This window comes from Mauremys reevesii, linkage group 3 (assembly GCF_016161935.1).
Source record: "Mauremys reevesii isolate NIE-2019 linkage group 3, ASM1616193v1, whole genome shotgun sequence".
NCBI classification, from domain to species: Eukaryota; Metazoa; Chordata; order Testudines; family Geoemydidae; genus Mauremys; species Mauremys reevesii.
Genome location: NC_052625.1, coordinates 82,463,968 through 82,477,416, shown reverse-complemented (window position 1 = coordinate 82,477,416; position 13,449 = coordinate 82,463,968). Strand labels below are relative to the sequence as shown.

At 45.9% G+C, this 13,449-nt stretch overlaps 1 long non-coding RNA gene across 2 annotated transcripts in view; it reads right to left on the bottom strand.

The window, feature by feature from the left end:
* Nucleotides 1-13,449, bottom strand: part of LOC120400886 — a 37,117-nt gene that overhangs the window by 22,946 nt on the left and 722 nt on the right. The window lies entirely within an intron of this gene.

Here is a 13,449-nt window from a genome sequence, read left to right as displayed (position 1 = left end):
AGCCAGTAAGAGAAACAGTTACTAACAAATTATCTCTAGTAAAAAATAAAAGTCTAGGTTAAAGAGATTTCCCATCCTTCTCTGCTATGGAATTCCCATGGAACCAAAAGCTCATCTAAGTCTGAGCTCCAAAGAGAAAGCCAACATCTACAGAGCAAAGCAGCTTTGTTGTAGCTTAAAAGCTGTATATATTTGGCCTGCCTTTGAATAGAAGGATCTTTGCAAAGATCCTTATCTGCTCAAATGTAGTAAGAATTGTAAATAGGATTACGTTTCTCCTTGTCTAGGTTACAATGTAAGGCTACCCTCAACCCCCCCCACTGTTTTTTGTTCACAGGATCATTAAAAAGAGAGATGGAAAGGCCTTGTTAGATCTAGTCCAGGGGTGGCAAAGCCTTGGCTCCTTGTATAGACCCCACATGTGGCTCCTTGTATAGGCACCAACTTTCCAATGTGCTGGGGGTGCTCACTGCTCAACCCCTGGCTCTGCCACAGGCCCTTCTCCCACTCCACCCCTCCCCCGAGCCCTCACTCCTCCCCTCCCCTGAGCCCTCCCCCGACCCTCCTGCATAGCACGAAAGAGCTGATTGGGAGGGATGGGGAGGCGCTGATCAGCAGGGCTACTGGTGGGTGGGAGGCGCTGGGGCACTGATGGGGGGGCTGCTGACGTATTACTGTGGCTCTTTGGCAATGTACATTGGTAAATTCTGGCTCCTTCTCAGGCTCAGGCTGGCCACCCCTGATTTAGTCCTTGGAAAACAGTGCAGAATTGGTGTGCCTTAGCTGATCTAATTTTAAAGTGTTCCTGTCAGTTGGATTTTGTCCGCCTTGCTTGGTAAACTGGTCTGTATGCTAACAGAGCTCCCTTTGGAAGCTTTTCCTGATAAGAAAATAAAGATGTAGACTTTTCTTAATTTCAGCTGTTATGCCCTCGGATCACATTAAATCATCCTACTAGTTCTTGGTCTACACCTCTCTAAGCAGTAGTTCATTCTGGAAGGCGAGAGGTCAGACAGAGTTGACCATCTATGTTTTTATTATATTACTTTGCAAATGATACCCTGTTTTACTTTGATATTTTTTAAAAAATTGGCAAAGACTCTACTTACTGCAGTCACTGGGAAGCCCCAACAGTGCTTCCCAAGACAGAGATATCAGAGGTATCACATCCACCAGTGCACGTTTTGAGGCAGCAATATTTTCCATAAATGTGACTGCTGCCAGATGGGACCTTGACATAGTCTGTTGTACCCCCATTCAGTCCTCAGCAGCTCTACTGAAACTATCATAAGATCAAGAAGGTAATATATCAATAGCACTCTTATGGAGTAATAACTGTTTGTATTAGATGTCAAGGTGGTTCATACAATGTGTGATGTCAAAATGTCAGTGTAAACATCACTCTGCAGAAGTACTCATTTAGTGTTACTGTGAACATGGCCCTTTGGTAAGAAGTATGGGATTGGGATGGACAACCTGATTGTAGAGGTAAGAAATCTAACTCCTGGAGCTTGCTGGTCTAAAGGGGGACATGGAAACCGGTGAAGGGAACAAGGAAACGAGAGATCAGTGTTGGGGTTCCAAGCTTCCTTGACTAGTGGGTGGTGGAAAGACGCCTAGTGACACTCAAACCCATGTCATGTCCTGGCCATGGCAGGTGCTCTAGGAGCCACACTCAGTCCTACAAGGACAGAGGGACAGACGAGCCCAGTGAGAGACCATGGGCAGATGAAGAACAGAGAGTATTCCAAGACCCTGTAACGATCTAACTCTTGAGTAAGGAAAGGGGGCTCAGAGGTTCAACATTTCTGCTGCATCTGTCTCCACATGGGAGAGTGTTCGGACTCCTCCTGGACAAGTAGTTCTACACAGAGCATTTTGTACTGTGTTTACTGGTCTCCAAGTAAAAGAGCAAAAAGCCTCAAGACAGTCAAGTTGGAGCCCAGTCACACTAGGGTCCTCTATCCCAAATCCCAACCCACTTGCTGTCAAAGTAACTTTGTGGTATTGCCCTCCAATGAAATCTGTGTCCAAGTATGTGCAAAAGTGACTAATGAAGAGCTCACACCTCACCACAACACTGAGGGAAGTTACTTACTTGATGGTAAACAAGTTGCAGGTGACTTGATTATTCAGTTGGAATTAATTTTACAACTTGGTTTAGTTATTCTTGGGTCATACTCTCCAATTTACCAGCTAACTTTGAATCTGGTAGGGGGAAATACACAAGTAAAAATACATTAGTAGAGTGAGAGGAAATGTTTGCTATTACAAAAAAAAAAGGCGCACAAAGCGTTAGGCCCAATTCATCACCTGTTGTACGGCTACTGATGTCAATGATGGAGTTACATCTGGGATGAATCTGGCTCCCTGTATGGGGAAATCATCAATAGAATCCAGAAATAGTGATGTGAAAAGTAAGACAAGCAGCACATTGCTGCATTTGGAAGAGATCAGATGACAGGATTAGAGGCTGGGAGTGCAGAGAGATCCCAGCTGTTCAGCTCCACTACCTGCCCTTCTGTTTTATGTTGTCACCGTTTCCCAACCCCCTTATCACTCCCATATTTAAATATAAAAGCTAGCATTTCATATCTTTGACACAGCCAGGCATCCAGCTGCTCTAGCTATAGTGAAGCCAGCAGGGGTGGCACTCTATGCCTCTGTTTGGACTAGAAAGGCAGAGTGGCCATAGGTCTCAAAATCACATCACCACTGAGTGTCTTAGGATAGTTTGAAGAGGAGAGTTAAGAGTAACAACATTGTACTAATGGGAACAATAGAGATTCTTCAAGGGAGTCCTACAAGCTATAATTCCTTATTGGTATGGGTTTTTTCCCCTGTGCAACTTACATTCCATCAAATGAAGTGACTGTACAGAACACAAGGATAGTCCATAGTTCTGTAGGTGCAATTGATACACCACTGTTGTCAGGCTGTGCTCACAAACGATTGCATTTTAGTTGCAAACTTCCATTTTCTTCCCAACAATGGAGTTCTATTGACACTGTAAAGACCGTTGATTAAACGTACAGCATAGTTTGTTCTCTTTGGTTGGAAACTTCTTGGAGCAATTTTATAATAGACACATCGTTCAGACAACGTGTGTGTGGCCCCTATGCATGGTAAGGCCCACAGCTGCATTTCTCGGTGTGGCGGGAAACTATTTTTGTGACAATGGTTTTTGTTCTACACAAAGGCACGCTTGCAATAAGTTTTTACAAATTTTGTACACCATGAGCTAAATTCTGAGTTCCAAAATGTGAAGTGTGGCAACAACAACAACAAAATGGATTTATAGTATCACTGAAATCTTGTCATGTGATTTTATTTCTTCAACTAAGTTTGTTTACAATCAGCAACTTTGAAATACAGTCAAAATATTACTGGCTGCCTCTTTGTGCCTCATTCTTTAATGGGGGGGCAGGGAAGGGGGGGGGAAAAAGAGAACAGTTGGTAGCATTTCCTGTCTCCTATTTGAACGGGGATCAACAGAATCCCACTAGCCGTACTCCAGGCTCTCACTTAAAAATGATTATGACCCAAAGCCTGACATCCTTATTCAGTCTTTGCTCAGGCAAAGCTCACTGAACTCCATGGGATCTTTACCTGAGAAAGAGCTGAGTAACAGAGGGCCTAATCATTCCCTAGAGGCCTACACACAGATCACACCTCTCCTCCATGGGAAGGGGACTTAGCTGTCTCCACAGCATCATTTTCCAGCCGTCTCAAGGACCTTCGCTGACATCAAAGGACCTGAGAAGGAAACAAGTGAACAGAGGGTCTCACATTGCCTCCTCACTGCCCCCACAGATTTTTTTCCATTGAAAAATACTAGCCCATCAGTATTATCATTGAACACCAGCTACTGGGACTTCCCTTTAAGAGGAGCACCAAGGGCAACCACTGATTGCACGAGCCCTGTGTCAGCATGGCTTTGGGTACCAGAAAGCTGAGAGTAAGGAAGCACCAGGGGCACAGAGCTTCCATACAGACAGCCCAAGTATCCCATTGCCCGGGATCCACAGGATGTGCAGGCCAGCTCCACACATCGTCCCACAAAGAGTGGAAACCCTGCTTATCCCCCAGTGCAGGAGACAACTCAGGAAGAAAAATCCATGGAGATTAGGCTGTGGACAAGGGCCAAATCCCGAGCTCCTACATCTATACGGAATTCTAACCCATGAAGGACGATTTTCTGATTGCCTTACTACTGTACAGAAGGTTTGTCCCATACAAAGTACAGCAACAGGCTGTGATTCATCCCTCAAAGATTATGTAATGTCGCTAGCTTCCCACCTCTCCCTTGTTGGGCTGATGTGAAGGTTCATGCCTCTCTGTGAGGTCACTAGCTGAGCAGTAAAGCTGGTCAGAATTCTACACGCACACACACACCCCTTAGGAAAATTCAACAAAAAAATTGGAAAAGTTTAATTTTCAACAAAGTTTTCCACATAAATTTGACTTCTCAGGGCATTTGCCGGGGGGAGAGGGGGCTGGTGAACAGCAAAAACTTCTAGCTGAGAACTGAAAATTTCAATTAGGAAATGCCATCGTGGTGCCTCATGCCCCCATTCTCTATAGGACAGGCTCTCTGGCTAGACTATTTTTCCCCATGATGCAATAAAAGTTTCTCCTCTTGCTGAGCCACCATGGTGAATTATGGAAGCTCCTGGTAAAGACACTTCATGAGGGATGTAGTCCAGCAGGGGAACATGCCCCATAGAGAAGAACGATGCCATGAGACACCTAAACTACAAATCCCATGAGGCACCATGGCAGCATTGCTGCATCAAAAAAAAGTGTTTGTTTTTTAGGTATTTTAATAGCAAAAACAAAAAGTCAACGTTTTCTACAGAAGTTAGATGCTTTTCATGAAAATGTGTTTAGTCAGAAGCCCAATTTCCTTCAAAAAAACAGTTTTTTCAACCAGCCCTACACCACACCTTTAACATGCTGAGAGAAAACCTCAGAGGTTACTGACTCAGCACCCCTAAATTGTTGGGCTACGGAGGAGTCAGAGGCCTATGCTTTGATATCAGCCAAACACCTCCTGGTCACAGGATTCATGTCAACATACAGGTCATTAGATTAACACTTCTAACTAGCTGTTATGATGGCAAGGGACATGTCTCTGAGGTCTGAAGGAGACAGTGTGGGTCTGTTCACTCAACCTTGTTCCTCCTTTAACACCTAGTGCCTTCTGGCTGCACCGCACACGGTGGCTTTTACAATGGATGCCTGAGACAGAACTCACATTTTGGAGTAGGAAATTGTAGGGCCATTTAGTGTGCTAGAGGGGAACAGCCATTAGCTGCAGTGGTAGCATAGCCATTTTCTTCTTTGGTTGCTATTATCTCACATATTTGAGCAGTTCTAGGAACAGGAAGCATTTCTCCAGAATTCTCTTGCTTACATTTTGCCATCATGATCTGAGAACTCTCCAAGCAGCCATAATGCTTCCCTCTCCTGTTCCCCACATACCTTTTGCCAGTGACATCAGCCAAAGACGCATGTAGTATTCTGCGTCATCAGAGATGGAAGCAGCAACACAAATAATCTTTAAAATGCTAATTGAATATAGTGAGGAATTTAATTTGGGAAATTATGGAGTCCAGAATTTGATTAACACTGAAATGCAGATGCATGCACAACCTCAGCACTGTCATTTAAACAATGGCATCTACTTATATCAGACCAGGGGTCTGCATTAACTCAATCTCCCATGAAATTTACCTTGAGAGAATTTTCAATTAATTTCCACAATTTAACATTTTGATTAAACTAAATTTAAGATTCCCGTTTGCATTACTTTCCAACTTGATCCTCTTCTACTTTCACATCTAGAGAGGGTCAGGAGTGGGGGGAGATGTCAAAGCACAGATACTGCAGAGAAAATATCCCTAAATATTAAGATTTCGACCCTTCTAAATCACCTTTCATCCTAGGTTCTCACAGCACGACATACATTAATGATTCAAGCCTCATAAGACCCCTGTTAGGCAGGAAAATCTTATCTTCATTTGTACAGATTAGAAATGTGAAAGCGAGGTCCAGATCCTCAAAAGGTATTTAGGTTCCTAATTTCCACTGATTTAGTTAGGAGCCTAAATACCTTTGAGGAACTGGGCCTAAATTATTTGCCCAAGATTTCACAGTTTAATTGTTGGAGAAACCAGAAGGGAGTATCAAGATTTCCTGGCTGGTAGTCCTGGCTTCCATTCCATGTTGTTCAACAGGGCCATACCTTGGGAATATGGATCGATACAAGTAATGACAAATTACGAGAGCTATGCGTTGTTTAAAATCATATGGCTGGGATGAAAGGCAGAAGACATGGACGACCAAGTATGATGAACTAGGCTGACCATCTTTGGAGATGGGGATTTAGTTGTGAATTGAAGTTACACATGAAGTAAGATTTGAGGCCATGATTTTCAAAAGGTGAATCATGACTGCAGGTGCCTCAGTTTTGAGGGGACCAACTTGAGATATTTTAAAAAGACATTTTTCTTTCAGACTGCAGGTGCTCAACACTTTCTAAAAATCAGGCCTCTTTAAGGCTTCTAGCAGCCATGTTTGGATCATGAAAATTATGACATGATAATCTCTGCTTAGGAGAAGCATGTATTCCAACCCCAAGGGGCACTGCAGATCCACAACAGAAGCACTGGCAGAATTTGGGGGTGGCTGGCAATTTCAGACTGTTGACTCTCATACTGAGAGTGGATTCTGGGTCATCTGGGTGAAGCACAGGAACCCCTGTCAGCAAACCAGGAGGCACTTTGCCAGGAACACTTTCACCTGTGCCATTCCACCCAGGAGTTTTCTTCTGTTTCCGACTTGTTGCCTGGGCTTCTCGGAGACATTACAGTTGGGAATGGAGACAGTCTCCCCAGAGAATGGAGTGAAGAGTAAGCATTCACTTTCCTGTTCGGCTGCTTTGCATCATTCCTGCAGCTCTTACATTTTGGTAGAAATGAAAAGGAGAGGGTGAGAAGGCATCAGCAGCCCATTAGCTCTAAGACCAGGCCTCTGGGATGTCTCTGACTCTGGATATATAACTCACTGGATGCCCAGGCCTGTGTGGAGTCTTTGTTACACCTCCTCTTTAGAGGGCTGATGGCTCATGGTGGCCTGTGCTTAGACAACTGCCACACCCACCTTTGCCCTGATGAGACAAGCAGCATGAAATCCTTTATGAGCAGCAATGTTTCTGCCTCCATTTCAACCAGGCAACATCTTGCTTGTTTGCATAGCAAACATGGTAAGTGGCAGGCTGCACACACCCAAGCTACAGGGCTTGCTGAGGAGCTCCAAGGGTCCATAGCTTTGAGGTCATTAGTGGAAAATCAAACAAGTCACTATTGTAAACCCCTGGCAGAACACATTGCCCAATGCCAGGCATGCACACGCTGAGGGAAACATAAGAAAATTTAAAAAATGTATCCAGACATGCTAAATGCACATCCAGCTAGTCACCACGCTAGCTGTGAGCATTAGGCTTTGCTTTGCCTTAAAAAACTACAGAAATAAAATAAAGTGATAATCTGAATGATCTGGGCAGAAGTCAATCTAGAGTCTTCCAACTGATACGTGCATATCCAGACTGGCCCTACATAACTTGTTCCGCACGCCCAATCTCTGGTCAAATTTCCCACCATGACATCTCCTCCATTTGTTCTTTGCAGTCTTTTGCCTTACTGGTCCCTTCATCCTTACTCTTTGCTTTCAACCTTCTCATGCTGCCTGCTCAGTCTGGGGCAGCATCCTGAACTTCTCCTCCAAACACACCTACCTACCCCTCCAAATCCTTCCTTACCATTCCATTCTTCCAGCAATCCTCCCTACCTTACCATTAATAACCCCACCATCCAATTTACCTCACCACTTGTCCAGAATTGGTTGTGTGTGTGTGTCTGGGCCAGCTAGGAAGGTTGGTTTCCCTGTCCCAGAGTGCTATTGCTCTCACTGGCTACAGAAAATTGCTAGAGAGCCCTGTGTTTCTCCTACTCCTGGCCCCTCTAGAATTCAGGGCTCAACTGTGGCCTCCCACAAGTGCATATATTGACATAAGAGGTCAGTGATGGGGCTAGCATGTGAACAAAGGGGCTGTGTGCAAGAAGGGGGGTAGCTCAGGGAGCGGGTAGCTAGGGGCTGTGTGCGGGCAGGGGGTAGCTCAGGGTGCAGGAAAAGGGGGTAGCTAGGGGCTGCGTGCTGGGACCCCTGTGCAGCCACTGCTCCCTGAGGGCTCTGCCAGTCTAGGCAGCTCTTACCAGCTGCATGAACAGTCAGAGGGGGCTGAGAGCTGAGGGACAGCTGCAATCCTGAGCACCGGCAGCAGCAGGAGATGGGGGAACACTGTGCCTGCCCGCTCCATGGCACCAGCCAGAGCAGCAGCTGCCCCACACTGCCCAGCTCCTGCTTCCTGCCTTCAACCTTGCCAGGGCCTCAAGGGCAGGGGGAGAGAAGGAGGTGGGGGTGTAGAGCTGCCCCCAGGACTGCCTGGCTCTGGGTAAGGTACTGCATTTTAGGGGGAGATAATGCCCCCCCATGACTACCAAATTCCACCCCTTGTCTCAGGGCTTCTGCCCTGCAGAGAGCACCAGGGCTTGGGGCTCTGGGATGCTGCTCTGCAGCCCCCAGCTTCTGCCCCATGGAGAGCTCCGGTGCTTCGCAGCCCCCCTAAAAGGCTCATGGCCTCCCAGGGGGATGCAGACCCTCAGCTGAGAACTGCTGGCCTAGAAAACACAATCCATGAGAAAAACTGGAAAAAAATTGGGTTTGTTTAGTCTGGAGAGGAGAAGACTTTGGGGGGCGGGGGAGACATGATAACAGTCTTCATGTACGTAAAAGCTTGTTATAAAAAGGGTGATAAATTGCTCTCCTTTATCACGGAGGATGGGAGAAATAGTAATGAGCTTAAAACACAGCAAGAGAGATTTAGGCTGGACATGAGGAAAAGCATCCTCTCTGCAAAAGGTAGTTAAGCACTGGAACAAACTGCCTAGGGAGGTCATGAAATCTCCATCACTGGAGGGTTTTTTAACAGGTTAGACAGACACCTGTCAGGGACAGCCTGGATAATATTTGGGTTGCCCTGTAGTGCGGCAGGACTCTCAAGGTCCCTACTTTTCTAGGATTCCATGCTTATACAGATTGGTCCCCTGCCAGCCCACTGAAAGAGATATGCCAAATGGAGAGCTTCCATTTTTTCCTACAAGCAGCTGTTTTTCTCATCTTCATTTTACAGAACGAAAAATGTACCGTGCGAAGATTTGCATGTCAAGCAGCTAGTGTGCTCCTGTCTTTCAGATTATCCATACTATCATATTTGTTGGTTGTTCAGGGATAGAGAAATTCAAAAATCAAAATGGTTAACAGTGTTTGGAAAAATATGCTAGTCAATGTCTGTTTGTCGGCAGAACAACCAGCATGTGCAGTCACATATGGAAGCTCTACGGTTCGTGAAGGGTCATTGTATCAGCAAGAAGCACTTAAAAAAAAGAAAAAAAAAAAAAAAGGATTGATGCAGTCAAAACTTCAGCTAGATTAGGTCTCCCCCTTCCAAGGCCACCATGAAGGGCTGGAGAGCAACAGTTGTGGTATATGCTTGAGTACCATTGAGCTACTTGACAGACATAAGACAATTCTGGCAAACAAATCAGTGACACCAAGGGAATGAAATACTTGAGCAAGACAATTAATGATGAATTTAAGTCTTTTAGCATCAGAAAGCAGGAGGCACTTAATAGCTGCAAAGAAGCTAATTTTTTTTTACTGTTATTGCAGACATCAGCACTGACTGAGTGCTCTGGGGCTCAAACACCCACAAAAAAGGGTGCTCAGCACCCAAAAGGCCAGATTAGTCTTTGTGGGCTCTGGCGCCCGGACCATGGCCCCACGCTTCTCCCTGCCCCAAAGCCCCATCCTCACTCAGCCTCTTCCTGAACCCACTGCTCTGCCCTGAGGCCCCACCCCCACTCAGCCTCTTCCCCCAAGGTACCACCCCTGCTCCACCCACAACTCACATGGGGAGGGGAGGAAGGAGGCCGAGAGGAGCATCCACCAGCAACCAAAAAAAAAAAAAAAAAAAGTCAGCACCTGTGATTGCAGATGCAGTCATGGATATTAGTCATGTTGATCAAATAGGCATTTTGCTTTGCTTTGTTTTAATATTGATCACATTGAAGGAAAAGTAGATATATAAAAGCATGGTGTAAACTTTGTTGACAATGAGTGAGGCAGATGCCACATCCTTGTGTGACCAGTTAGCAAGTATGGATTAGAACCCAAATACGTATCTGGACAGGGATATGAAGAGGCCAGCGTTATGATCAGAGCTCATGGAGGACTGCAAGCAAAAATTAGAAAATATCTTTCAGGCAAGGGATGCAAAACATAGGTACCATACATCCATTGCCCAGCACATCAAATTAATGTAGCTTGGCTTCATGCTGCTGAAGACAACCTTCAGATCCAGACTGGCCTTTTCTTCACAACTTTTCAGGAAATATTAATATATTTTGCAGACTAATCATTGATAGGAAAAACTAATGGTTAATCTAACAGTTATCCTCATCTTCAAACTGTACAGTTTCACAAAGGGAAGAGGAAGTTGATGATGTACTTCACGCCCATGAAGTTGACAGGATCGATGTAGTTGATGAAAGGAGACCTTTCTATCTAAAGGCACGCTGCAAGATTAGCTGGGCAGTTCAAATGGAAGCCAGTGAGGCAAGGACAGCAAATATTCACAGTATAATTGAATGCCTAGAACAGCGTTTCTCAAATGCTGTCACCAGGGGCTTTTCTTGCAGCCACAGCCTCTTGGGCTGTAATTGGGGGTGGGAGGGGTGTTAGCAAAGCAGTGACTCCTCCCCTGGGGCTGGTTCCTACCCCCTTCCGGAGCCACAAACATCTTAGGAACAGGCAACCAGTGTGAGTTCCCCACTTTCCCAGGGACAGTGGGGCTCCAGCTTCAGGCTTCTGCCCTGGGGTGGTGGGCAGCAGGATCTGGCCATGCGGTGGCAGGCTCTGTTCCCCAGCCACAGGGTTTTGGGCGCCATCCCTGGACTCTCCCCCTGCCATCACTTCAACTCCCACTGCCTCCTCCAGACCCCTGCCCCCTTACCCACCTCCTCATCCAGGGAGGAATTTGTCCTCCAGCTTGCTGGGGATGAGTAAGTCTGCTGTGAACAGTGATATTAACAAATATACAAATATCACTTTTCACAGTAGCAGACTTACTAGCTAGCAAGTCTTAAAAAAAAAATCAAAACATGCAAAGCACCTTATTTTTGTTTCTATTCTGTCTGGGTCCAGTAAAGAATAGAGACAACTGTACATTATTGTTATTGAGTCTGAAAAAAAAACCCCTACATAAATTACAATATGGACACATATACATGTGCATATTTACTTGTTTTTCTTAAAGTTAATTAAGTATTTTAGGAAAAATTCTCAGAGCGGCCATCAGCAAGAGTTGGTAGCCACACTCTGAGGCCACTGAAAATTATGTTGGGAGAACCCCTGGACTAGAAGATGAAACTGTTGCTGAACACAGGAGTAGCAAGGACATACATTGAGCAAAAAAATCAGTCTGTCTTTGATGGCCTGGATGTTCTACCTCACTCTGTTGGACCCCATGCGGCATGTTTGCTAACCATGCTCTGCCCCTTACATCTGCCCCGTAACAATCTACAGCCTGCAGCAAAACTGAGCAATCATTAGTATTAATGCTGCAAATCAAGTCTAACAATCAAGTCAGTACAGTAAAATATAACCAGTTAGTTTAACCAGAAGATCATCATAGCTTTAACCAGGAGTTGGCTCAATTCCACGCAGTGCTGGAGAAGCTATTACAATGCTTCTGAAATATATATTTCGGGTGGCTGTCATACAAGTTGCTGAATATCTATATTCACAACATTGGCTGAGGTTGATAAAGTAAACAGCAGCCAGACGGCTTTAATAAGTCATCAATATTTATGAGGATTCTCTTTTAATTGGGATGACTGTAGCCAATTTCAAGCTTTTGTGCACTAGACCAATTTTAAAAGTAGCATTTACGCTGCACAGTATGCTTCTGCCTTCTCTGATCTGATAGGTGACAGACAAGCAGAGGCACTCTGTCCAAAGACTTGAATGGTCCAATGGGATCTAATTATGAGAGCGGAGAAGCTGCCACTCGTATTGTTAGACCCCGGCCAGTGCTAAATGTTTCTGTTGTTGCGTCCTGAAATGACCTCCACCCCAGATCAGCAGCTGAGCTCTCTAAGTACAAAGGCCTTGGCTGCAGAATTGGTTCCTCTGGCAGCTCCTGCGAGTGAGGCTGGGGATCATGAGTGCACAGGATGTTTAGGCTGACAGATTTGAGCCTTTGAATTTAGGGCTCAGTTGTGGCACTTAGAGCCAGATTTGCTCTGGGGGAAGGGGAAGGAAGTGCACCTGAGCAATATTGCCTGGAACCAGTATGTCTACTCATAGGCGCTGACTTCTGCTCCCGCCAGTGGGTGCTCAACCCTCCTCTGCCCCCAGCCCCACCACAACTCCGCCCCCTCCCTGCCCCTATTCCAACTCCTTCCCCAAATCCCCACCTCAGCCCCACCTCCTCCTCTGAACATGCCATGTTCCTGCTCTCCCCCTACCACCCGGAGCAGCCAAACCACTGTCTGGCAGTAGCTGGTGGGAAGCGCTGGGAGGTAGGCAGAGGAGCAGGGACGTGGCGTGCTCAGGGGAGGAGGCAGAAGAGGAGATAGGAGGGAGGGGAGCTTTTCCCCGTGGGTGCTCCAGGAGCAGAGCACCCACAGAGTCAGCACCTATGTGTCTACTGACTGCAAGATCACAAATCCACATTGAAGGGAGCTTGTCCACTCAGCAGCCATTACCTTATCTTTTGAGAAGGGGGTCGCTTGCCCTACCTCCAGGCACAGCTGTCTAGCTGCAATCTGTGAACATGAGGGAGAGGCCCAAGGCCATACTCCACCCAAGCAAGGGCCTATGAGTAACACCAAACAGACTCAGGTCCAGCCATCCTCTTTTGCTTTTGAGGTCTGCACACACCTGCCTGCTGAGCCTTCAGCCCCATGTAGGAAAGTGAACCTCATGGGGTTAACTGGGTTATGCCAAGTATGATAGGTGACAGCCATACTCCACTCCTCCTTTACTGCCGCTTTAGCAAGTATGCCTTTTCCCTCTCTCAGCTCGTTATGTAGTTGAATAAAGCAGCCTGTTCCCAGCCTGCAGAACTGTAGATGAAGTGTTTCTTGTTCACAGAGTGGTCCCCTGACAAATGTGGTGAGGAAGAAAAAAGTTTTCCCCAAAACTGCCATTCTTACCAAGACATTTAATCAGCCAATGAGGATTAACAGCAATACACTGAAAGATTGGGCCACCATTCCCTTATAAGTCAGATGACAGATAAGGACAAACAGAAAACAATATTCC